At 36.8% G+C, this 24,958-nt stretch overlaps 1 non-coding gene across 1 annotated transcript; it reads left to right on the top strand.

The window, feature by feature from the left end:
- Positions 1–23,517: 23,517 nt before the first annotated feature.
- LOC138097772 (U6 spliceosomal RNA) lies at positions 23,518–23,625 on the top strand. The gene has a single exon (XR_011146515.1). It is a non-coding gene; the product is annotated as a U6 spliceosomal RNA (small nuclear RNA).
- Positions 23,626–24,958: the final 1,333 nt, after the last annotated feature.

The following is a 24,958-nucleotide window of genomic DNA, read 5'->3' as shown; positions in this document are numbered from 1 at the left end:
AGTGTATACTTCTGAAGCTTGAATATTTATTCCTTAATTCATTCATTCCATACATATTTATTTAGTTCCTTCTATAATCCGGGACTTCCCTGGTGGCTCAGACGGTTAAGCATCTGAGAGACCAGGGTTCAATCCCTGGGTTGGGAAGGTCCCTGGAGAAGGAAATGGCAATCCACTCCAGTACTATTGCCTGGAAAATCCCATGGACAGAGGAGCCTGGTAGGCTACAGTCCATGGGGTCACAAAGAGTCGGACACGACTGAACGATCTTCTTCTATAATCCAGGCAGGTGATTGCAGAGTTGGCCATGACTGAAATGACTTAGCACACATGCATGCACATAGTCCAGGCACTATTTTTGAAATGAATATATAATAAAGTGCAAAGGAGACATGATTATAGAAGAAGTTCTGATGTACAAACAAGGATTAAATACGTATAATCGAACCAACAAACATGTACAATGAAACCCTGAGAAGGTGTAGGAATTATAAAAGAATAAGGTATTAAATAACAGATGGTTGGGAGTCATCAAGCAGCTTCTTTCATTATGGATTAAATTTCTATTTCTAGAAATAAGGTTAATAAGAATATTCCCCTGAAACTGACATAACATTTTAAATCAACTATAATTTGATAAAATTTTTAAAAAATAGATGTTCTGCTCTTTCCTCTCCAAATGACTTTATAAAAAAAAAAAGACTCATGCAGAAGAGTTATGGATAAGATATAAATTAACTTTAATGTTAAAGATCATATAAGGCAGGAAGATAGAAAGCTGAGTGAAAAGAGAAATCAAATTGTTAGTGTCCCTAATCACACTAATCAAGATATAGTGGAGAAGGGAATTGAAATTGTTTTGATAGCCTCTGAATCTTCTACAAAACTGGATTGCTAACTTGTCAATTCAGGCAAAACACTTATATTCCTGAATGTGGGCTTATGACAATTTCAGCACTACGCAGTGTACACTCTGTTATCTAAGGCTGTCTTGGAAATGTGGCCATTAGGCCTCTCAGACTACTTGGTAATGGTCTTTTTTTCTTCTTCTTTTTAAATTAATTAATTTATTTTATTTGGAGGATAATTACTTTACAATATTCTGATGGTTTTGCTATACATAGACATGAATCAGCCACAGGTGCATGTGTGCCCCCCATCTTGAACCCCCCTCCCATCTCTCTCCCCACCTCATTCTTTTGGGTTGTCACAGAGCACTGGCTCTGAGTGCCCGGCTTCGTCCATCAAACTTGCACTGGTCATCTATTTCACATATGGTAATAAACATGTTTCAGTGCTACTCTCTCAAATCATCCCACCCTTGCCTTCTCCCAATAGTCCAAAAGTCTGTTCTTTATCTATGTCTCTTTTGCTGCCTTGCATATAGGACTGTCATTACTATCTTTCTAAATTCCCTATACATGTGTTAATATGCTGTATTGGTGTTTCTCTTTCTGACTTACTTCACTTTGTATAATAGGCTCCAGTTTCATTCACCTTATTAGAACTGACTCAAATGTGTTCTTTTTTATAGCTGAATGATATTCCATTGTGTATATGTATCACAGCTTCCTTATCCATTTGTCTGCTGATGGACATCTAGGTTGCTTCCATGTCCTAGCTATTGCAAACAGTACTGCAATGAACATTGGGGTTCATGTGTCTCTTTCAATTCTGGTTTCCTCAGTGTGTATGCCCAGAAGAAGGATTGCTGGGTCATATGGCAGTTCTATTTCCAGTTTTTAAAGGAATCTCCATACTGTTCTCCATAGTGGCTGTATCAGCATTCTCACCAACAGTGTAAGAGGGTTCCCTTTTCTCCATACCCTCTCCAGAATTTATTTTTTGTAGACTTTTTGATGGTGGCCATTCTGACAGCCTGAAATGATACCTCACTGTGGTTTTGACTTGGATCTTTCTAATAATGAATGATGTTGTGCATCTATGTGCATCTATTTTTTGATTGGGTTGTTTGTTTTTCTGATATTGAGCTGCCTGAGCTGCTTGTATATTTTAGAGATTAATTCTTTGCCAGTTGTTTCATTTGCTGTTTTCTCCCATTCTGAAGGCTGCCTTTTCACTTTGCTTATAGTTTCCTTCCTGATGCAGAAGCTTTTAAGTTTTATTAGGTCCCATTTGTTTATTTTTGTTTTCTTAATGGCCATTAAATATGGCCAGACATTGAGGGGTAGGCTGTCCAGGCTCAAATAACTCACCAGTCCTCTACAAATACATTCCTAAGCATAACTCCTCTTTTTGTTTTATCCATAATTTTGCTGGCTAAATTCAAAGCACTTTGTCATAACCAGGTTGCTCCTGTCTATAACATAATATGATATAATGAATGATATATATTAACATAATGTGTGTGTGAAAGTCATTCAGTCATGTCCGACTCTTTGCAAAACCATGAACTATACAGTCCATGGAATTCTCCAGGCCAGAATACTGGAGTGGGTAGTCTTTCCTTTCTCCAGGGGATCTTCTCAACCCAGGTATTGAACCAGTTCTCCTACATTGCAGGTGGATTCTTTACCAGTTGACCCACAAGGAAAGCCCAAGAATACTGGTGTGGGTGGCCTGTCCCTTCTCCAGTAGATCTTCCCGAGCCAGGAATCAAACTGGGGTCTCCTGCATTGCTGGCAGATTCTTTACCAACTGAGCTTTCACGGAAGCCTGATTAATGTAATATAATATGAAGTAATAATAAATAAAGCTTTAAATCCTTAGATTATTAGGACTCGCACTAATAATCCCATTTCTTCCAAGCCTCCCAAAGATCAACATTCCCTGGGCTGTTCATTTTCTTTGAACTGATCATTTATCACCAGCAGAATAGAAAGTAGGTTAGGACAAAGAAAAGAACTTAGAAAAGTGCTATTCAAATGTTTTCTGTACTAGACCCTTAGACTGGTATTCAATGGCAAATTAAGTCTTCTTGGTATCGAGCCCAAAACACAAGGCAATTGATTTTTTAAAGGCTAAATTAACACAGTTGTGTTGTACTTAGTTACTTAGTCATGTCCGATTCTTAGAGCCGGTCAGGCTCCTCCGTTCATGGGGATTCTCCAGGCCAAAATACTGGAATGGGTAGCCATGCCCTCTTCCAGGGGATTTTCCCAACCCAGGGATTGAACCCAGGTCTCTTGCATTGCAGGAGGATTCTTTGCCTTCTGAGTCACCAGGGAAGACCAAGTATACTGAAGTGGGTAGCCTTATCCCTTCTCCAGGGGATCTTCCCAACCCAGGAATCAAACTGGGGTCTCCTGCATTACAAGTGGATTCGTTACTGGCTGAGCTACCAGGGAAGCACCAAAAGTCTTTGTCTAGTCTCATTCTCTGTACATATATTTCTTTTAATCTGTTGGTAGCAGAGTTAGTGACTTAAAGTCAATTGTTAATTTTCTCAAAGTTAAAACTGTCTTCCTATATCTCCCTATATGTATGCTTTGTATACCCCATCCTTTTCCCCAGTTTACTTATGCAGTGTATTCTCTCTCCATTCTTCTCTTTACAGTTATTATCTATTATACATCTTTAAATATTCCTTCTATTTGAATCATTCTAAGATAATAACCACATTGTTTATTCTTCTTGAAAACTCACTTGGTCAAATAAAATTTCAAATGATTTAAAAGTTGTAGTCATTTTTTTTTCTTTTGATAGGCTAGGTAAGTCTGTAATGAAGATAATTTATTTGAGAGTTACCCCCAGACATACTAAGCATAGTCAGAGACTGTTTGGCAAGGGACCAAACAGATTATGTCTTGATGACTCTACCCTGTGAAATGTGTGTCTTGAGTTGGACAGCTTGATGTGAGTTGGGAATGAGGAGGGTAGATCAGGAGTAGATCAGCATGGTCCATCTTAACCTACCCAGAATCTTGTATATACTTTCTCGGCGGTGGAGGTGGGAGAAAAATATTATTTTCCTTCTCTTGTCCATGTATTGTTCTGCACATATATTTGTTTGGGGGACTTCAAGGGAAAGAGTGAGATATGAATGAGTGTTCCCAGGTCAAATATTGCATTATAACCTTCTAACACCACTCTTATGGCAGAAAGTGAAGAAGAACTAGAGAGCCTCTTGATGAAAGTGAAAGAGGAGAGTGAAAAAGTTGGCTTAAAGCTCAACATTCAGAAAACAAAGATCATGGCATCCGGTCCCATCACTTCATGGCAAATAGATGGGGAAACGGTGGAAACAGTGGCTGACTTTATTTTTCTGGGCTCCAAAATCGCTGCAGATGGTGATTGCAGCCATGAAATTAAAAGACGCTTACTCCTTGAAAGGAAAGTTATGACCAACCTGGAGAGCATATTAAATAGCAAAGACATTACTTTGCCAACAAAGGTCCATCTAGTCAAGGCTAGGGTTTTTCTTGTGGTCATGTATGAATGTGAGAGTTGGACTATAAAGAAAGCTGAATGCCAAAGAATTGATTATTTTGAACTGTGGTGTTGGAAAAGACTCTTGAGAGTCCCTTGGACTTCAAGGAGATCCAACCAGTCCATCCTAAAGGAGATCAGCCCTGGGTGTTCATTGGAAAGACTGATCTTGAAGCTGAAACTCCAATACTTTGGCCACCTGATGTGAAGAACTGACTCATTGGAAAAGACCCTGATGCTGGGAAAGATTGAGGGAAGGAGGAAAAGGGGACAACAGAGGATGAGATGGTTGGATGGCATCACTGACTCGATGGATATGTGTTTGGGTGGACTCCGGCAGTTGGTGATGGACAGGGAGGCCTGGCATGCTGTGATTCATGGAGTCACAAAGAGTCGGACGTGACTGAGTGACTGAACTGAACTGAACTGAATCTAAGTCACATCTTCAGCCAAGCTAAATTGTTTGCTATATCAGAGTAATTTATCTACTTGCTCTGTTTTTAAAATCCTATCCATCCCTAAAGGCATACTTAAAATTATACCACTTGTGTTACAATATTTTATAGTTTGTAAAATTATGGTTTGTAAACAGTGTCTTCAGTTCAGTTCAGTTCAATTCAGTTGCTCAGTCGTGTCTCTTTGCGACCCCATGAATCACAGCACGCCAGGCTTCCCTGTCCATCACCAACTGCCAGAGTCTACCCAAACCCATGTCCATCGAGTCGGTGAGGCCATCCAACTATCTCATCCTCTGTCATCCCCTTATCCTCCTGCCCTCAATCTTTCCCAGCATCAGGGTCTTTTCCAATGAGTCAACTCTTTGCATCAGGTGGCCAGAGTATTGGAGTTTCAGCTTCAACATCAGTCCTTCCAGTGAACACCCAGGACTGATCTCCTTTAGGATGGACTGGCTGGATCTCCTTGAAGTCCAAGGGACTCTCAAGAGTCTTCTCCAACACCACAGTTCAAAAGCATCAATTCTTAGGTGCTCAGCCTTCTTCACAGTCCAACTCTCACATCCATACATGACCACTGGAAAAACCATAGCCTTGACTAGATGGACCTTAGTCAGCAAAGTAATGTCTCTGCTTTTGAATATGCTATCTAGGTTGGTCATAACTTTTCTTCCAAGGAGTAAGCGTCTTTTAATTTCATGGCTGTCATCACCATCTGCAATGATTTTGGAGCCCCAAAAAATAAAGTCTGACACTGTTTCTACTGTTTCTCCATCTATTTTCCATGGAGTGATGAGACCAGATGCCATGATCTTCATTTTCTGAATGTTGAGCATATAATTTTGTATTTGCTTACAATCTGTATATCAGATTGGAAGCACTTTTAGATGTTTATGACATCTTTACATTATGAACACTATGTGCCAAGGTGAGGCAGCAGAGAAAAATAAGACAAAGAGTTAAGTAAATTATCTAAAGTCACAAAGTCAGTGAATAGCAGATTTGGGGATTTGAATCCAGTAGTCCAGCTCCAAAGGCTGTGTTCTTTATACATGTTTATATTGCCTATCTAATAACAACTCACTCTTTTAATTCTCTAAGTTCATCAATCAGTGACTAATAATTGAAATGGATGGAATGTAAGGTTAAAATTTGTTAATAATGACTGATCATTTTTAGAGACCACTGTAGCACATCATAATTTTAAGTTACTCCTTTAAGAAAACTTACATTCAATATACTTAATAAAACCGTATTATATCTGATATTTTAAATGTAATTATCCAGTGAGTTTATGGAAAATTTTGTTCAACTCACTGTAAAGTTTGACTTACTAGAATAAGTTTTCAAAATATGATAGAAACGAGAGATACCTGTAATAACCCACAGATTGTCTAATCAGTTAATTTTTTATTGATTTTAGCCATAAACTATTTGCTGGCATTAAGGAAGGGAAAGGAAAAGGAAGTATTAAAGGAAAGCATTATTAGTCAAATTTAGTATGGGTGGTGATTATTTTCAACTTGCCAGAAAAATACACACACACAAAAAAGGGAAAGGTAAAAGAAACACTTCTTTTAAGAAATAATTATGCAAAATAATTAAAATGACAATATAATTTATTTATTTTAGCTTAAAGACATCTCAATTCTTGAAGCTCAAGCACTCAATTGAATATATATGCTCCAAGTTAAAACTTAGGACTTGCTTTTAAATGCCCAGTGTCCCGTGGTCACTTCAAATTCTAATTGTCCAGGACATGGAAACAGCCTAGATGTCCATCAGCAGATGAATGGATAAGAAAGCTGTGGTACATATACACAATGGAGTATTACTCAGCCATTAAAAAGAATACATTTGAATCAGTTCTGATGAGATGGATGAAACTGGAGTCGATTATACAGAGTGAAGTAAGCCAGAAAGAAAAACACCAATACAGTATACTAACACATATATATGGAATTTAGAAAGATGGCAATGATGACCCTGTATGCAAGACAGCAAAAAAGACACAGATGTGTATAGCGGACTTTTGGACTCAGAGGGAGAGGGAGAAGGAGAGGGTGGGATGATTTGGGAGAATGGCATTGAAACATGTATACTATCATGTAAGAATCGAATCGCCAGTCTATGTTCGATGCAGGATACAGCATGCTTGGGGCTGGTGCACAGGGATGACCCAGAGAGATGTTGTGGGGAGGGATGTGGGAGGGGGGGTTCATGTTTGGAATTGTATGTACACCCGTGGTGGATTCATGTCAATGTATGGCAAAACCAATACAGTATTGTAAAGTAAAATAAAGTAAAAGTAAAAATTAAAAAAAAATTCTAATTGTCCAAATCTGAATTCAGCCACTCACTTTTCTACAAAATTATTACACCTATTCTTTCCTCCCAGGCCTCCATATCGCCCTAGGCATCTACCAAGTATATAGTTATGAACATCAGAAACCCAGTAATCAGCCCAAATGCCTCTCTTTTTTATTCACCCTCATTTGATTTTTTACCAGGTCTTGTAGAATCTTGTTTTTGAATCTGGCTTCAATCCACTCCAATAATCTGTTTCTATATGACTACTTAGTTCAGCCCCCTATTAGTCTATCATCTAAATCTTTCTAATTGATTTCTAAATGGTCTCCTTTTGTCCAGTATTATCATTTTTAAAATGATCTTCCAGGTTGCAGTAAGATTCACCCTTTTAAAATAAAATGTGAATGTGTTATTCACTCTTTTGTTTAAAAATTCTTCATTTGCTCCACAGCTAGCAGAAGGAATTGTTTAATCTCTATTGTCTGGCATAAAGGCCCTTAATGAAGTGACCTGAGGCTTCCTCTAACTCAGCATCTGCTCCTTTATATCCTATCCTTTAAACTGTAGTTTTCAGCAGATGCCGTGATAGATTCATGATTTATTCACAACACTCCTTTGGTTGAAAAAATCCTTCCCCTGCCTTCAACTTGTTAATTCCCATCAGCCTTTTCTAATAATGATCAATGGTTGTTTTTACCACAAAATCTTTCCTGAACAACAATGACCAAAATAATTATCCATTTAAATTATCTTGGAGTACCTTGACTGTGTGCACAGCATAACATTTACCACAATTTAATGATGTTATTTCTTAACAATATTAAACAATGCTGTCTCATCCACTTTTTTGGATGCCCGGCAGGGACCAAATAATAGCCCTTTAAAAATGAGACCATTTGGCAGTGCCTGAGTGTTACCAGATATGCAGTAAATACTGGTAAAGCTTAAAGATAATTGTATGCTCTATTTGCCTATATGAATAGAATATTCTATATGGGTCAGCTCAGTAATTTAACATCAAGCTAAATTTTAATGAAGAATATCCCATCATTGATAACACATTTAAATTTCTGATATTTCATTTGTATTAATCTGTATTTTATATAAAAAGTTTTATGAGAATAACAGACTACATGTGATAGAATTACAAAATATATAAAGTTTATATATATACAAATTGGATATATGAAGTTTATTTCTAAATATCAAGAAATAATGTCAATGTGTATATGTGTATATATCATATATGGTTTGTATATCATATATGTATGATATGTCCAAACACTTTTGTTGGAAATAAAGTTTATCTTTTTAACAAGAGAGAAAATAATAAAGTTCATCATTGGAGAGGGGTTTATTGCTTATCAAAAATTGCATCCAAGGCCAGAATCTCTTGAGAGAGATTGTATTAACTATAAAATTTTATGCTTTTGAACTGTGGTGTTGGAAAAGACTCTTGAGACACCCTTGGATTGCAAGGAGATCCAACCAGTCCATCCTAAAGGAGATCAGTCCTGGGTGTTCATTGGGAGGACTGATGCTGAAGCTGAAACTCCAATACTTTGGCCACCTCATGCAAAGAGTTGACTCATTGGAAAAGACCCTAATGCTGGGAGGGGTTGGGGGCAGGAGGAGAAGGGGCAACAGAAGATGAGATGTTTGGATGGCATCACCAAATCAATGGACATGAGTTTGGGTAAACTCCAGGAGTTGCCTGGTGTGCTGCAATTCATGAGGTTGCAAAGTGTCAGACACGACTGAGCAACTGAACTGAACTGACTGACTGATAAGATTTTAAGTCAAGATATTCAAGTTTACAGCTTTTATTTTTTCTGAGGTCTTAGATAAGTTACTTCTTAAGAAATATGTTTATTTTTCCTCTCAAGATAGGATGTTTAATACTTTGAAACTGTATCTGACTCTATTAAAAATAATATATATATAAAATATTAAAGCATGTCCAATTTTTCTCATTATAAAAAAAATTCTAAGCGTGAAGGTCACTTGTAGAACAAATATTTGCAGGAACGACCCATCTAACCACTGAGGACTCTGTCTTGATACAAATGAGCACCTTAAACCATAAACTGGTGTTATTCAGAGAGGCATTGAAAAATAAACTGTTATAAAATTGTCAGCAGCTGACAACCAGAGAACAGATTCTGTAATTTAGTGAGAAACTAAAAAGATCAAAATCACATCTCTGCCTTTTAACGGGCCTTTGGCTGTCGCACAGAACCTGCTAATAGCTGCGTAGAAGGGAAGGGAGAAGGAGAGGTCCTAAGGGCTACTTTACAGAGTTGGCAAAATGGATGTGCCTATTCTTAGCTTGCTGCAAGTCCTAAGAACAGAAGACTTAAAGATGTGCTGGCCTTACTCTGAGACTTGATAATAAGAACTCAGAAAAAGCATCTTGCTCTGTGTATAACAATTAGTTTAGCTGCTAATAATTGCAAAGTATTTTGTTTACCTAACTCTTTGTTCAGAAGCATGGAACAGTTAGTATATTCTCTCTAGTTTACCCTCGGAACTGGATTCAGGAGGATGAATCACCCACCTGGCTTTTACACATTTTTCTCACTTTAGCCTTTTTGTCAGTGCATCTCCTACATCTTTTGGATACCATATAATAATATTTTTGCATTTTTATATTATTATTGATTTCAATAAGCTTCACTTGACTCCAGAACTTTGATTGTATTTCTAATCCTGGCTCATGACAATTAAGTAAGAAAGTACTTTTTCTCTTTTTTGAACTCCTCATCTGGTTAGTTAGCATAGAAACACCACTGTACTAAAGAAAAATACTTAGTTTTAGACATTTTAAGAGCTAGAATATTGTATTGGAAATGCACAAAAACACATACTGTCCTCTCAAGGAGCTGAGTATGTGTCTGTATTTAATGGCCTTCCCCAACGAAGTTCATAACAACTAATATAGTAGTAAGTCTTAGTAGGTTATGTATCTACAGGCAGAGGAATGATTAATTTCTTATAGTCATGTTCTAAAAGTACAGCCTCAGAAATATGCCATGGAGATGCTGCTGATTCTTACTTTGCTTTAATTATTACTGTTATTCATTTTAGGTTGACAGCTCTTCTCTCCCAGGTACGCTTACTTACTGCTCAACATGTCCTGTTTCCTTCAATTCACTTTCCTTTAATGTATTTTTTTTAATTCAAAACCCCTTCTGAATTGCTAATACTGCATGCACTATTATGAATTATCTTTCAAATGGTAGCCATCAGAAAGTTTTCTTTTCTCTGGTGGTTGAGATCTCCCCAGATAAAAAAATGAATGCTTTAGAGGCACGAAATACAACTCATAGAATACAAGCCAACAGGACCAAAGTTGACTGAAATATTGGGCATAAAAAATTAGTGGGAATGAATATTTAAAGTGAAATTTTTATCTAAATGTTCACACAAAATTGTAAATGTTTCAATAAACTTGGCTTCCCTGGTGACTCAGTGGTAAAGAATCCCTTTGCAGGAGACGCAGATTTGACCCTGGGTCAGGAGGATCCCCATGGGAAATGGCAACCCATTCCCATATTCTTGCTTGGGAAATCCCATGGACAGAGGAGCCTGGTGGCCTGCAGTCACAAAAGACTCGGACTTGATAGTGACTAAGCAACAGCAACTTCAATAAACTTACTCATATTGCTGTTTCACAGCATTTATTTATATTGTTGCTAAATGAAGTTTTCTCAGAAATTAGGTACATATCAATCTTTTGTCAACTGAGTTATGTTTTTGAGGGACCTTATTGTTTAAAAAGAACTTTATGTCATTTCCTTTTTAAATGGGAAAAGCAGCCTTTTCACATAAGAGTTTTGAATCTATATTTGTTCAAAATACGCTTGAGTAATATTTTCTTTATTATTATTACAAATGATATGCTGGAACACTCAAGGGAAGTTTGTTGGTAAAAACAGTAAGAGGATAAGAAACCTGAACTGATTTATAAGTGGCTGTAATAACAAATTTACAAAAGCAATTTGCACAATTTTTGGACCTCTGTTTTGTAGCAATAGAATGAAATCAGCAAAAAAAAAAAAAAGAGAGAGAGAGAGACAGAAAGAACTCAACCAAAAATGTACCTGTCAGCATACATACAAAATGTGTTCTTTATCCAAAGAACTCAGTCACAATGAAAGAGAACATCATCCATTGAAATACAGAAAGTCATTTCTTGACTCTCTCTCCCTATTCAGGGATATAAATTATCAAAGATTTTCCCTCTTCATAATGTGTTTTGTTTTCCTCTGCCCTTTGTACGATAACTCTAGCCTAAGTGATTCTTTTATCTGAAGGACTAAAGTGATATTCTGCCGGGGTCCAGTCCCGGTGGATCCAAGTTAATTCGAAGGGGAGACGGAATTGGCGTCCTAGGAAAAAACTTATTTAATTACAGATATAAAGAGAGATTAGAGAGGAATAGTGTAGTAGGAAAATTAGTGGAGAAAACGAGGCTGAATAACTTGGTTTACGTGGAATACCAATCACTACCTACGTAGGCCACAGGCATCTTTCCGTTCTCCCGAAGGAGAGGAGGCACTGAGGCCTCTCCAGTCCGATCTTAGAAGCTCAGGCAAAATTAGCAGGCTTGGTGAGTACCCACGTTCCAGATGGGAATTCGGCCAGAAGGGGAAAGAAAGAACGACACGGGGGAATCAGTCTTCCCAGAAACTGATCTGATTTCTTTATTTTTCAGATTTGCTAGTATACTTTTTGTTATACATAGGGATGAATACAGAGTCACGCGGGGGTCAGCAGACCTGACCCTTGTCACAGTCAGGTGCTTCATATAAAATTATACAAAGGTCTTAGGGGTTTTACATCATTTTCTGGCCATGAGGCCTGCTGACATTTTATGGCCCTTCCTGATAACGGTCAGTTAACCAGAAAACTTATTTTTTCCAGGGGTGATTTTTTCTTAAACCAGGCGCCACCCTCCAAATAAAGTTGCATTCCTATAGGGTGAGGGTGTAGTGGGTTACAATCAAGAAAGGAATTTTCTTAGCCTAAGGTTTAACATGATTAATCTTAAAGGTTAATACTTATTTCTCCTATATGCTAGTTATATTCATTATAAGGGCAGGGAATATGGAGATTTAGCAGCAAATTTTGGCTCAACAAATGAAAACCCTTCACCAATATAATTTCTAATCAACCCACTATACTAATAATTTTCTAACTTCTCAAAAGAGTCTGTATTTAGAAAGTTTTAAAGCATCTCGTGCCTCTCACGGTTGGGAGGCTGTAAACAATCATATGTGGCCGGACGAATCTGTTCAGATAGGCTAGAGAATCTTCAGAGGAGTTTGTAAGTTGAAACACTCTTGTCACATCCAGGAATTTTTATTAACTGGAACTGCAAGTTAACTCCTTCTCTGAGAGAGGTGGTGGGGGAACAGCCCCCTGTGAAGTCAGAGGTATAGGTGAGAGCATAAAACAGTAAAGTAGGCACTCTGGTTTTGGGAGTAGATGCTCGGGAACAGGGGGTTTCCTGAGGCTCGATCCCGCCTTTGCGTATGCCGAAGCCTCCTTCCTCATGACCTTTGCCATGGGCAGAATTGCTGACGCTGGCTCCCGGCATCATTCCCAAGTAGCCCAATCACAGCCACCACTCCTTTAGAGGTCTCCTTTTATTATTATGTAAAAATACAGGTTTAAATTTTATATATTCAATCAGCATTGTGTCCCTTGCTCAGCAATTCCCAGTCCTATGGACTGAAGTTCATTTACCAGGAGTCACTGCTTGGACTGGGTGATACTTTCCCGTTGTCGCCTGAGACACATCAAGACTCATTCTGTGCACTATCTCTGCACATTTCTCTGCACTATCATACTCAAGTCTGTGGGCTTTACCCGCCTTTATAGATGTTGTTTATTCACTTAGTCATGTCCGATTCTTTGTGACACCATAGATTGCAGCACGCCAGGCTTTCCTTTCCTTTAGTATCTCCTGGAATTTGCTCAAACTTATGTCCTTTGAGTTGATGGTGCGATCCAACCATCTCATGTTCTGTTGCCCCCTTCTGCTCCAGTCCCTAATCTTTATTCCTGACCAACATCAGGGTCTTTTCCAATGAATTGGCTCTTCACATCAGGTGGCCACTTCAGCATCATTACAGATGAGATGAGGGTAAATAAGTGACAGTATCACATGTTTTTTGGGAGCAAAGAAGAATTACAATTATACTGATACTCTGAAAATGACAATTTCTTCAATCCAAGGAAGGCAAATTATGTCTATGGGGCTTATAAATCTATAAACTAGTATATAAACTCACTTCTCTAGGTTCAAGTTCGCTTCTCATTTCAGGAGCCACATCCTTTAAAAAAAAAAAAAAAAAAGAACACCCTTTAATGACCTCTGTAGATGTTGATCTGATCAGAATCCATCCCTTTCACAGATCCCCTTCGCTCAGACAAGCAGTAGAACACATTAATGTTCCAGCAGTTAAAAGGCTTCAGAAGAACGTGAAAGTGTGGATTTTAGCTCAGATTTCAAAGTTGTGTTCAAAGATAAACATAAGATTCTTCAGTTTAAATCATCATGGAATTATGGAAAACTAGTAATTAAAACACAGACACACATGCTCAAGCCAAATAAAAATCCTCACATTTGCAGTACTGTTTGAAATTATATCTCATGTTCTTTTAATTGCCGATCAATCTTTACAGTGACCCCTTTGTGTGCCAGATCATGTTTGTCATTCACCGTGCAGCATGGTAGTAGTTTGTACATATTTTTCTTCCTGGTTTTATGCTGTGCATAGTGGTTTACACATTAATAAGAGACTCTTAGATATGGTGCCTCTTGCAAGACCAGTTTGGTCCAACATAAAATGCAAGCACACATCGATATCTGTTTCCCATTTTCATTTTGGCTGCACTAGAAATGGGAATAGCAAACCACCTGACCTGCCTCTTGAGAAATCTGTATGCAGGTCAGGAAGCAACAGTTAGAACTGGACATGGAACAACAGACTGGTTCCAAATAGGAAAAGCAGTACATCAAGGCTGTATATTGTCATCCTGCTTATTTAACTTATATGCAGAGTACATCATGAGAAACACTGGACTGGAAGAAACACAAGCTGGAATCAAGATTGCCAGGAGAAATATCAATAATCTCAGATATGCAGATGACACTACCCTTATGGCAGAAAGTGAAGAGGAACTAAAAAGCCTCTTGATGGAAGTGAAAGAGAAGAGTGAAACAGTTGGCTTAAAGCTCAACATTCAGAAAACAAAGATCATGGCATCTGGTCCCATCACTTCATGGGAAATAGATGGGGAAACATTGCAAACAGTGTCAGACTTTATTTTTTTGGGCTCCAAAATCAGTGCAGATGGTGATTACAGCCATGAAATTAAAAGACAGTTACTCCTTGGAAGGAAAGGAGTTGCTCCTAGATAGCATATTGAGAAGCAGAGTTATTACTTTGCCAACGAAGGTCTGTCTAGTCAAGGCTATGGTTTTTCCAGTGGTCATGTATGGATGTGAGAGTTGGACTATAAAGAAAGCTAAGCGCCGAAGAATTGATGCTTTTGAACTGTGGTGATGGAGAAGACTCTCTAGAGTCGCTTGGACTGCAAGGAGGTCCAACCAGTCCATTCTAAAGATGAGTCCTGGGTGTTCACTGGAAGGACTGATGCTGAAGCTGAAACTCCAGTGCTTTGGCCACCTCATGCAAATAGTTCACTCATTGGGAAAGACCCTGATGCTGGGAGTGATTAGGGGCAGGAGGAGAAGGGGACGACAGAGGATGAGATGGCTGGATGGCATCACCAACTCTATGGGCATGAGTTTGAGTGAACTTCCGGAGTTGGTGATGGACAGGGAGGCCTGGCGTGCTGTGATTCATGGGGTTCCAAAGAGTCGGACATGACTGAGCGATTCAACTGAACTGAACTTCATTTTCCATCACTTTGGAATTAGCCAAGGCTATATGATTAGTTCTAGCTCAGTAAAATGAAAGTTGAGTGGAAATAATGTACACCACCTCCACATCCATCCTTTAAGACCACTCACGTGCTCCTGTGTGCAGCCTGTGCCCCTGAACAATGACAGATGTTAGAAGATCTAAGGGGAGAGTTTCCAAAGCCAAGTGCCTGACCTCCTCGCTCATGGACCTGAGTGAAAAAGAAATGAACCAGAATTACCTTTAAGTTTCCTAAATTTGGGCAAAGAGTAAAAGTTGTTATTCTTGTGATTTTATCATTTTATTCACAAATTGAGCTGAATCAATTTCTTAGGCAAAGTGTATTTACTCTTTATATCAGAAATAAGAGGAAAACTTGTTTTCTCTTGGCAAATTATTTTCTTTTATATCTGTATTTTATGTGAAACCTTTTACTTTCTCAAGTGTTAAAACTCTAGTTACTCAATCCAACCCATTATGAATGTCAGCTTCATATAACACCTTTATTTATTTTTTTAAAAAAATTATAATTCCTGGTCACATATCTACTTTTCCTTGAATTACTCTTATGCTGCTAGGACCAAATAAACCCCTTTGCTTTGTGAAAAAGTAGCTCATTGTCTGTAACACTCTCCTATAAGTGGCTTTCAGGAATTCAGGGAAATGATGATAAATGTAGACTTCAGAGAAAGATCTGGTTTCTTATGGCAATTTGGCCTTTGGATATGCCTAAAGTGATAAGAATTAAATAGTAAGAGAGAAATGGGATCAGAGTCCAAGCTTAAAGCAAAAGCGTGTGCAAATTAGCTATAAATTAAATTTATAGCTAATCCACCTCTACTTTCAAAAAACTCTGTGCCATCTCTTGGTAGTGTAATTGCCTTACAGTAATAAAATAATTCTAATTCCTCCCTCCCATCTCCTATGTCATTACTATCATTCTGTTATTCATTTTGCTTGAAAGTATATATATAATCATATGTAATCAAATAGATATAGCTATTATTATATTTTGGACAAGCCTGTATATTTTACCAGCTAAGAATTTTTTTAAAAAATTTTTACCTTTACTTATTTCTTCTTCTATGTACTTCCTTATTTATGCAGCTCCAAGTTTCTGACCTATATTATTTTTCTCTTTTCTAAAGAACTCCTTTTAATGTTTCATGCAAGGCAGGTTTACTGGCAAGAGATACCTTCGATTTTTGTTTTGTCTGACAGTACATTAAAAAGCAGAGACTTTACTTTGCCAACAAAGGTCCATCTAGTCAAAGCTATGTTTTTTCCAGTAGTCATGTATGGATTGGAGAGTTGGACTATAAAGAAAGCTGAGTGCCAAATAATTGATGCTTTTGAACTGTGGTGTTGGAGAAGACTCTTGAGAATCCCTTGGACAGCAAGGAGAACAAATAAGTCCATCCTAAAGGCAATCAGTACTGAATATTCATTGGGAGGACTGATGCTGAAGCTGAAAGTCCAATACTTTGGCCACCTGATGTGAAGAGCTGACTCATTTGAAAAGACCCTGATGCTGGGAAAGATTGAAGACAAGGGGGGAAGGGGAAGACAGAGGATGAGATAGTTGGATGGCATCGCCAACTCCATGGGCATGAATTTGAGTAAACTCTGGGAGTTGATGATGGACAGGGAGGCCTGGCGTGCTGCAGTCCATGGGATCACAGAGTTGGACACAACTGAGTGACTGAACTGAACTGACAGTCTGTAATTCTCCTTCACTTTGGAAGAATAGTTTTGAAGTGTCCAGAATTCTAGGTTATTGTTTTTCTTTTTTTTCTCTCAATATTTTATATATTTCACTCTACCTTCTTGCTTGGTTGGCTTCTGGCTTCTGAGAAATCAATGTAATTTGTTGTCTCTATGTAGATATATAATTTTCCCCCATCTAGCTACTTCATAATTTTTTTAGAATTTATTCCTTGTCTTTATTTTCTGTAGTTGGAAAGTGATATGTCTAGATGTGTTTTTTTTTTGTTTTTATTTTTATCTTTTTGTGTGTGTGTGTGTGTGTGTGTGTGTTTTGTTTTATTTTGATATTTTATCCTGCTTGGTTTCTCTTAGCTTACTGACTCTGTAGTTTGGTATCTGACATTAATTAATTTGAGGGCCATTCTGTCATATTATTTCACATATTATTTCTTCTATACTCTTGTTCTTCTGATATTCCTATTACTTGAATGATACACTTTTGGTTTTGTTCCAGAGTCTTTAGATATTCTGTGTTTCCTTTTTCTAGTTTTCCTTCACTTTGTTTTTTAGTTTAGAAAATCTATTGAGGTAACCTCCAATTCAGAGATTCTTTCCTCAGCCATGCCCCATCTACTAGTGAGTCCACCAGAGATATTCTTCATCTCTGTTACAGTATTTTTGTCCTTTGATATTTCTCTTTAATCCTTTCTTAACACTTTCATCTTCCTGCTTACATGATCCATTTGTTATTGTATATTATTTTTTTCAGTAGAGTATTAATCATACTTATTCCTGGCCTGAAAATTCCAGCATTCCTACCGTAGCTGATTCTGATGCTTTCTTTGTCTCTTCAGATTGTCTTTTGGTTCTTAATGGACCTTAATTTTTTTCTCAATAGCCAGGCATATTAGATAAGTTCAGTTCAGTTCAGTTGCTCAGTCATGTCCGACTCTTTGCGACCCCATGAATCGTAGCACGCCAGGCCTCCCTGTCCATCACCAATTCCCGGAGTTCACTCAGACTCATGTCCATGGAGTCAGTGATGCCATCCAGCCATCCCATCCTCGGTTGTCCCCTTCTCCTCCTGCCCCCAATCCCTCCCAGCATCAGAGTCTTTTCCAATGAGTCAACACTTCGCATGAGGTGACCAAAGTACTGGAGTTTCAGCTTTAGCATCATTCCTTCCAAAGAAATCCCAGGGCTGTTCTCCTTCAAAATGGACTGTTTGGATCTCCTTGCAGTCCAAGGGACTCTCAAGAGTCTTCTCTAACACCACAGTTCAAAAGCATCAATGCTTTGGCATTCAGCTTTCTTCACAGTCCAACTCTCACATCCATACATGACCATTGGAAAAACCATAGCCTTGACTAGATGGACCTTTGTTGGCAAAGTAATGTTTCTACTTTTGAATATGCTATCTAGGTTGGTCATAACTTTTCTTTCAAGGAGTAAACGTCTTTTAATTTCATGGCTGCAATCACCATCTGCAGTGATTTTATTACGTAAAGGAAATGCTATAAATACTAATGTGATGGTGAGATATAGGGGAAGGAGAAACATTCTATAGTACTAAGTTTGCTGCTAAGTCGCTTCAGTCATGTCCGACTCTGTGCGACCCCATAGACGAAACCCCACCAGGCTCCTCTGTCCCTGGGATTCTCCTGGCAAGAACACTGGAGTGGGTTGCTATTTCCTTCTCCAATAGTACTAAGTTTAGGTCTCTGTTCTTTAGTCAGCCTAAGCCTCTGGACAGTGAACATCACAAGTATTTCTCAGTTTTTTTTTTTTTCCTTCATACTTAGTGTGAGAGTAGGTTAGAGTGCACTGGAGTTGGTGTTTCTCTTTTTCTACATGGAGCTGACTAGAGTTTTATATTTCACTTACCCCAGATCATTTAAACTCTGATTAATACACCAGCAGGTTAGGCTTTGGTTAACTAATTTCTCCTAAGAGCAGACTTCATTGAAAAGAACAGCATGTGCTCTGTTATATTTCAGAATAGTTCATTTGTCCTCTTTTTACAGAAAGTACAATGAAATAGTTTTCTGATATTTACTGTGAGAACTGGCTCCAGCTCCAAGAGGAATATCTCACAAAGTTGTGGAGCACCTTCTACAAATGAGTCCTCTGGAGTTTTTATCTTTCATATTAAGGCACTCACAATTCATGAGTTACAGTGTAGGCTTTCCTACCTTAGCAGAATCTCTGTGCCACGAAGCCATGACTCCCTGTATCCACTTATCTCTCCGATCTTGGGGCAGCAGTTTACCCTGTTTTCTTACCTCGCTTACAGATCCAAAAAGAGTTGTTGATTTTTTCCATCAACTCAGCTTTTTACTTGATGTTAAGATAAAGTTGTGATTCCTTACTTCCTTATATGCAAAACTGGAAACCAGATGTTGAACTTTGTTTGCCATTTTAAACCTTGAGTGATAATATTTAACTCTGTCAATTTATTGGAGAATATTTGGGGCATGATTATTTGCAGATATTTCATATACTTATATATTTTCAGCTGGAAAATGCATTGCCATTTACATACAACTGTATAATAAAAATCTGAGAGAGTTTCTACAGTTTACCTGGCTCTTATATTGTGCTGCTTCATCACATCTTTAATTATTTCAGCTCATTATTGTTAGTGTAATGCAAAATGCTGCAATACAAAAAGGTGAGTAAGGGCTGATGAACTAGGTAGATCTAAGGTTGTATTACATCCCTTGCTTCCTGACAGACCTTTTACTATTTCCACTCATTTTCCAATTCGAAAGAGAAAATTGGTTTAAGTTAAACTTGCTTTAAATTTTCTCTTCTTAAATATTTTCTGAAATGACTTTTATAACAACAATCTTAAAATTAAAACATAATTGAGTTAGTAAGCAGGTGAAATTTATCTTATGACTACAGTAGTGTTTTCTGATCCACCTGTGTCTTAGAGAGGTGTTTGTGTTTTCATAAGACTTGTTATTTCAGAATTTCCAAGATAACTGCAGAGCTGAAAGAATTTGAGTGTCCATGTTTAATCTTGGCAAGGCAATGTATTTTTAAACAATACTTCTAGTTGTCATTTTAGTCATTTTTGCCTATCAATAAAGTAGTTTAATCATTCAAAATGTATTTTGAAAAGATTCCTAATAAAACTTGATTCGTTTCTAATACGATTTCATTTGCTTTAATATAAGCATTCTGGTTTTTCAGAAGTGTGCAATTATGTGGTACAAAGTATATATTATATGGCATAATGGGAATTTTTATCTGGCAGGAAATCAGTTTTATGTTCTAGGTAAGATTATCTTCATGGTAATAAAAAAAGCATTGATATTGAGGCTAGTCATTTCTTTATTTCAATTGTTCTACTAGGGCCTATGTTTCTAGTTTGTAATAAGATCAGAATAAAGTCAGAATTAATGAGTGTTTTAAAATTATATCTAGAGATGGTTATAAATAGAATGATGGTTTCTATTAGAATATAGATAAAAAAAGAACATAGCATACTATTTAAATCATTTAAGGTCACAACAATAAATGATAATAATTATTGTTTCATTTAAAACTTCATTTTCTTAGATATCATTTTTTTAAGACTCCTCATTCTGAGTAAAAGCCATACGTAGAGAATAAGGAAACTATACAATTCTTATTCAGTCAAAATGGTGTCATCTTATTCATGTATAAAATTTACTAGGTGAAAGAATACTTTAGGCCTAATTGAAAGCTTATTTAGTTTATTATTTAATTATAATATATTTTCTATCTAATTTTCTGACCCATAGTAGATTAAAAATGTTATGATTAACAAAACAAATGATATAGTTAATATAAAATTTTATATGAGAAACAGTAATTTTTCTAAGAAAAATAACATAAAAGAGGGTTCAGAAAAATAGTCAAAATTCGCATATTTAAGTAGAATGACAAATTGTGACAAATCTATAATTTATGTGCAAAAGATTTTAGACTGTTTCTTTCAATATGAGGACATGCTTTATTATAGCTTCTAAGAGTTCAACATTAAGCATAATATTTGTTATGATTTGCCTAGGGACGCTAAAAGGTAAAAGCATATCTAATATAGCAGTGCTGTTGATTCTGTAGCTCTGTTCTAAGGCCTAAATTTCTGCTTTCTGACAATCACGTCAGGTATTGCCAGTGATTCTGGTCATGGATCACCCTTTGGAAATGAAGTATTTCATTATATTGTGCTATTATTGTGTGTTTCATTATATTATACTATTTCTGAATATTTTATTGCATGTGTCATCATTTAAGAGTATTGTTGGCAGTCTAAATTATAGATGAAAAATATATAAAATTTTGTTTTTCATGATATCTTAAAAATATATTATTTCAGTAAAAAAGCAGAAGTTGAGGAATGATGATATTTATTTGACAGAAGTATTACATAGGAGAAGAGAGAGGTGTGGAAGCTTTCTTAATGATTTGGGACACTGCCACTGGTTGCTGCAAAGGTTCACCTTAAAAGAGAGCTTGTTAAGAGAACTGCCCCCACTTCCCCCAAAATTGAACTCCTGCCACAACAGGATATTCCATAAAGCCGAGCATATTCTGCATGGTCTGGCTGAACACGTGGGGATTCCTGAAGTAGATTAAAGGAAATCTGTCTAGAATTTACCAGAATTTATATACTCTTTCTCATATGGAAGATCTTCAGGAAATACAGAATTGTATAAAGTAATGAGAAGAGGGAAAAAGTACACGCTTAATGTGGACAAAGCAGCTTAAAATAAACTCAAGCAGGCAAAAGAGTATTCATTTAATTTGTATAATAAAAAGAATCATTTTCTAATAGTATTTTTTTGTGTGTGTGTACACATTTTCTAATAGTATTTGAAGCTAAAAATGTATAACTGTCTTGTTAACAGTGAGGAAAGAATAAAAGAAATGGGGATAATCCTTTTGAACCCATAACAATGTTAAATCTATGAAAAAAAGAAAGTGAAAACTAATATATGAGGCAGATTATTTAACTAAGTAGCAGAGCATCTAAAAACTTTCCTTTGTGTTGTATTTATGTAATTTTCAAAGAAGATAAGGATTCTCATTAAAAATTTTTTTTCCAATCTGTTTGATATCTGTTTTATCTATAAAGCAAATCCTTTTGTCCTTAATTTTTAAACTTCTCCCCCCTCCCGCCCTCAGCTCAAGGAATAAATAAATAAATATGTAAAAGTTACAAAAAATCATGAAATCTCAGGGAGTAAGTGCTAGAGTGTTTGAGTAAGTGCTAAAATGAGTGCATGAAAATTACTGTTATATTTTTCCCACAATGATCTAATTATTTTGAAAATGTCAGAGACTTGTGGAGTTAGAAAAGATGTTAAAGGCAAATGTACCCCAAATCCCGTATGTCCAGAATGAGAAAATAGGGACTCAAAGACATAAAACTGGCTTGTGGGAGAGAAAGGACATAATCTTAAACATCTGATTCCAACTTTAGTGTTCTTTCTAGCACGTCACCACTATTTTAGATGTTATTTCTGAATGCGAAAGTAAGCTTTTAACAAATTTTAGCTTCCAAAATGTGTGATACTCCCTTAGAGTTCAGTTCAGTTCAGTCATTCAGTCATATCCGACTCTTTGTGACCCCATGAACCTCACCACTCCAGGCCTCCCTGTTGATCACCAAATCCCAGAGTTAGCCCAAACCCATGACCATTGAGTTGGTGATGCCATCCAGCCATCTCACCCTCTGTCATCACCTTCTCCTGCCCTCAGTCTTTCCCAGCACCAGGATCTTTTCAAATGAGTCAATGCTAGAATGATCTCTCTTCATTTCCAAGGCACACCATTTAATATTATGGTAATCCAAGTCTATGCCCCGACCAGTAACGCTGAAGAAGATGAAGTTGAACGATTCTATGAAGACCTCCAAGACCTTTTAGAACTAACACCCCCAAAAAAGTGTCCTTTTCATTATAGGGGACTGGAATGCAAAAGTAGGAAGTCAAGAAACACCTGGAGTAACAGGCAAAGTTGGCCTTGGAGTACAAAATGAAGCAGGGCAAAGGCTAATAGAGTTTTGCTAAGAGAATGCACTGGTCATAGCAAACACCCTCTTCCCTTAGAGCAAGTGAATTAAAATAAGAACATGAGTTAAAATATAATGAAGAATAGACATTATTCTATATCAATGAAGACTGATATACAGGGTAATTAAATAAATCCCATAAATTATGAAGGATGTAGTTATTTGGCTGGTTGGAGAATAGATTATATCCAAGCAAGAGGATTTTAACATAAATCTTCACTTACGGAAGAAGCATTTTTTTTTTTCTAAATAGATTTCAACTAATGTCATATAAAAGTACTTTGCAGCAGCTCAGTGAGCATCTTTTCAATTGGTTATATATGGATTTTTCTAACTCTGTCTAATTCCTCAAATAGGAAACATGTATAAGTTATAGTTTGTAATAATAATCGAGGGTAACTTGAGCATGCAGTGGGAATGCAGTAAACCAAATATCAGTAGACCTTATTCTTAACTAGGTCTTTTAATTTGTTTTCTTATAAACAAGGACAAACAAGGGCGTGGGCTCACATTTCGTATTTTCAAGACAGTAAAAGTAGGTACTGCTCTGTCTACTTCAGTCAATATTAAGAATGATCAAATGAAAGACCATATAAAGGATTATTTATAATCCTTTGCATTGGTATGTTAGTTAAATTATTAAATGAAAGAGTTCCCAGTTTTCAGATGAATAATGGAACATTCCATTGTCCTCACTTGAGCAGCACATATATAGAGGAGATTAGCATGGCCCCTGTGAAAGGATGACTCGCAAATTCTTGAAGCGGTCCATATTTTTAAATATATGGCCAATGGGAATTTGCTCTGTGACTCAGGGAACTCAAACAGGGGCTCTGAAACAACCTAGAGAGGTGGAATGGGGAGGGAGATGAAAAGGAGGTTCAAGAGGGAGGCCTATGGTGATTCATGTTGGTGCTTAGCAGAAACCAACAAAATTCTGTAAAGCAATTACCCTTCAACTCAAAAAAAAAAAAAAAACAGTAATCACTTTCTCAAGGCTGTATAGATAAATAAATAGTAGCAAAATCAAGAATCGATTTATGGTCAAATATGAAATTCCATTTAGATCCAAATTGTGGTATTCACTCATTATTTTCTTTAGTGCCACTTCCTTTCAGAGAATGTGTGATACTCTGTGTGATAAGGGAGTATCACACATCTTTTCCAGAGGAAAAAATTGTTATTCAAATATTTTACTATAAAACATTACCTTCCAATTGTTACATTTTGTACTTTCCAAATATTGAAGTGCCTCCTTTTTGTACAGGTAAGATACTTGCAGTATATTAGTCTGGTATGAAAAAGTGAGGCATTGTTTTGTAAATGCTGAATCTATTTCCCTTACCAGTTAGTCTTTAGTGCTTTTAAGTTGATTTAAATATATTTTTACTTTTTTAAACAATTACAAATCCTTTCCAAACACCAGGACATAATTAATCTAGAAGTCATATTTTTGTATGCTTATGGCATTTATCTTTTAGGGCCTTACTAACATCAGACTAATTTTAGGGATAAGGCAGTAATAGGAGCTGCTATAATCTGGGCATGTATATATCATTCCATTATTCTAATAATATAAACTATGTGCTTTAGTATATCATGGCTCCTTAGATTATAGCAGCTCCTATTACTGTCTTATCCCTAAAATAATTAGTCTGATGTTAGTTAGGCCCTAAAAAGATAAATGCCATTGTTAAAAAAGATTACAGGTGTTGCTAAAGGCATAGGAAAAAAGAGAACCTTTGTGCACTGTTGGTAGAAATGTAAATTGTTATAGCCGTTGTGGGAAACAGTATGGCGTTTCCTCAAAAAATTAAAAACTACAACTATCATATGGTCTAGCAATCCCACTTCTGCATATATATCCAAAAGAAATTAAATCATTATCTTGAAGATACATATCCCCTCCCATGTTTCATTGCAACATTGTTTGCAATAGCCAAATATGGAAACAACCTAAGTGGCCTTTGATGGATAAAGAATAGCTATAGGTGGCTCAGTCATAAAGAATCCGCCTGCCAATGCAGAAGACTCGGATTCAGTCCCTAGGTTAAGATCCCCTGCAGAAGGAAATAATAACCCACTCTATGTTTCTTGCCTGAGAGATCCCA

This window comes from Capricornis sumatraensis, chromosome 21, assembly GCF_032405125.1.
Source record: "Capricornis sumatraensis isolate serow.1 chromosome 21, serow.2, whole genome shotgun sequence".
Classification (NCBI taxonomy): Eukaryota; Metazoa; Chordata; class Mammalia; order Artiodactyla; family Bovidae; genus Capricornis; species Capricornis sumatraensis.
Note: the sequence above shows the minus strand (reverse complement) of the source record. Positions and strands in the feature narration are given on the sequence as shown.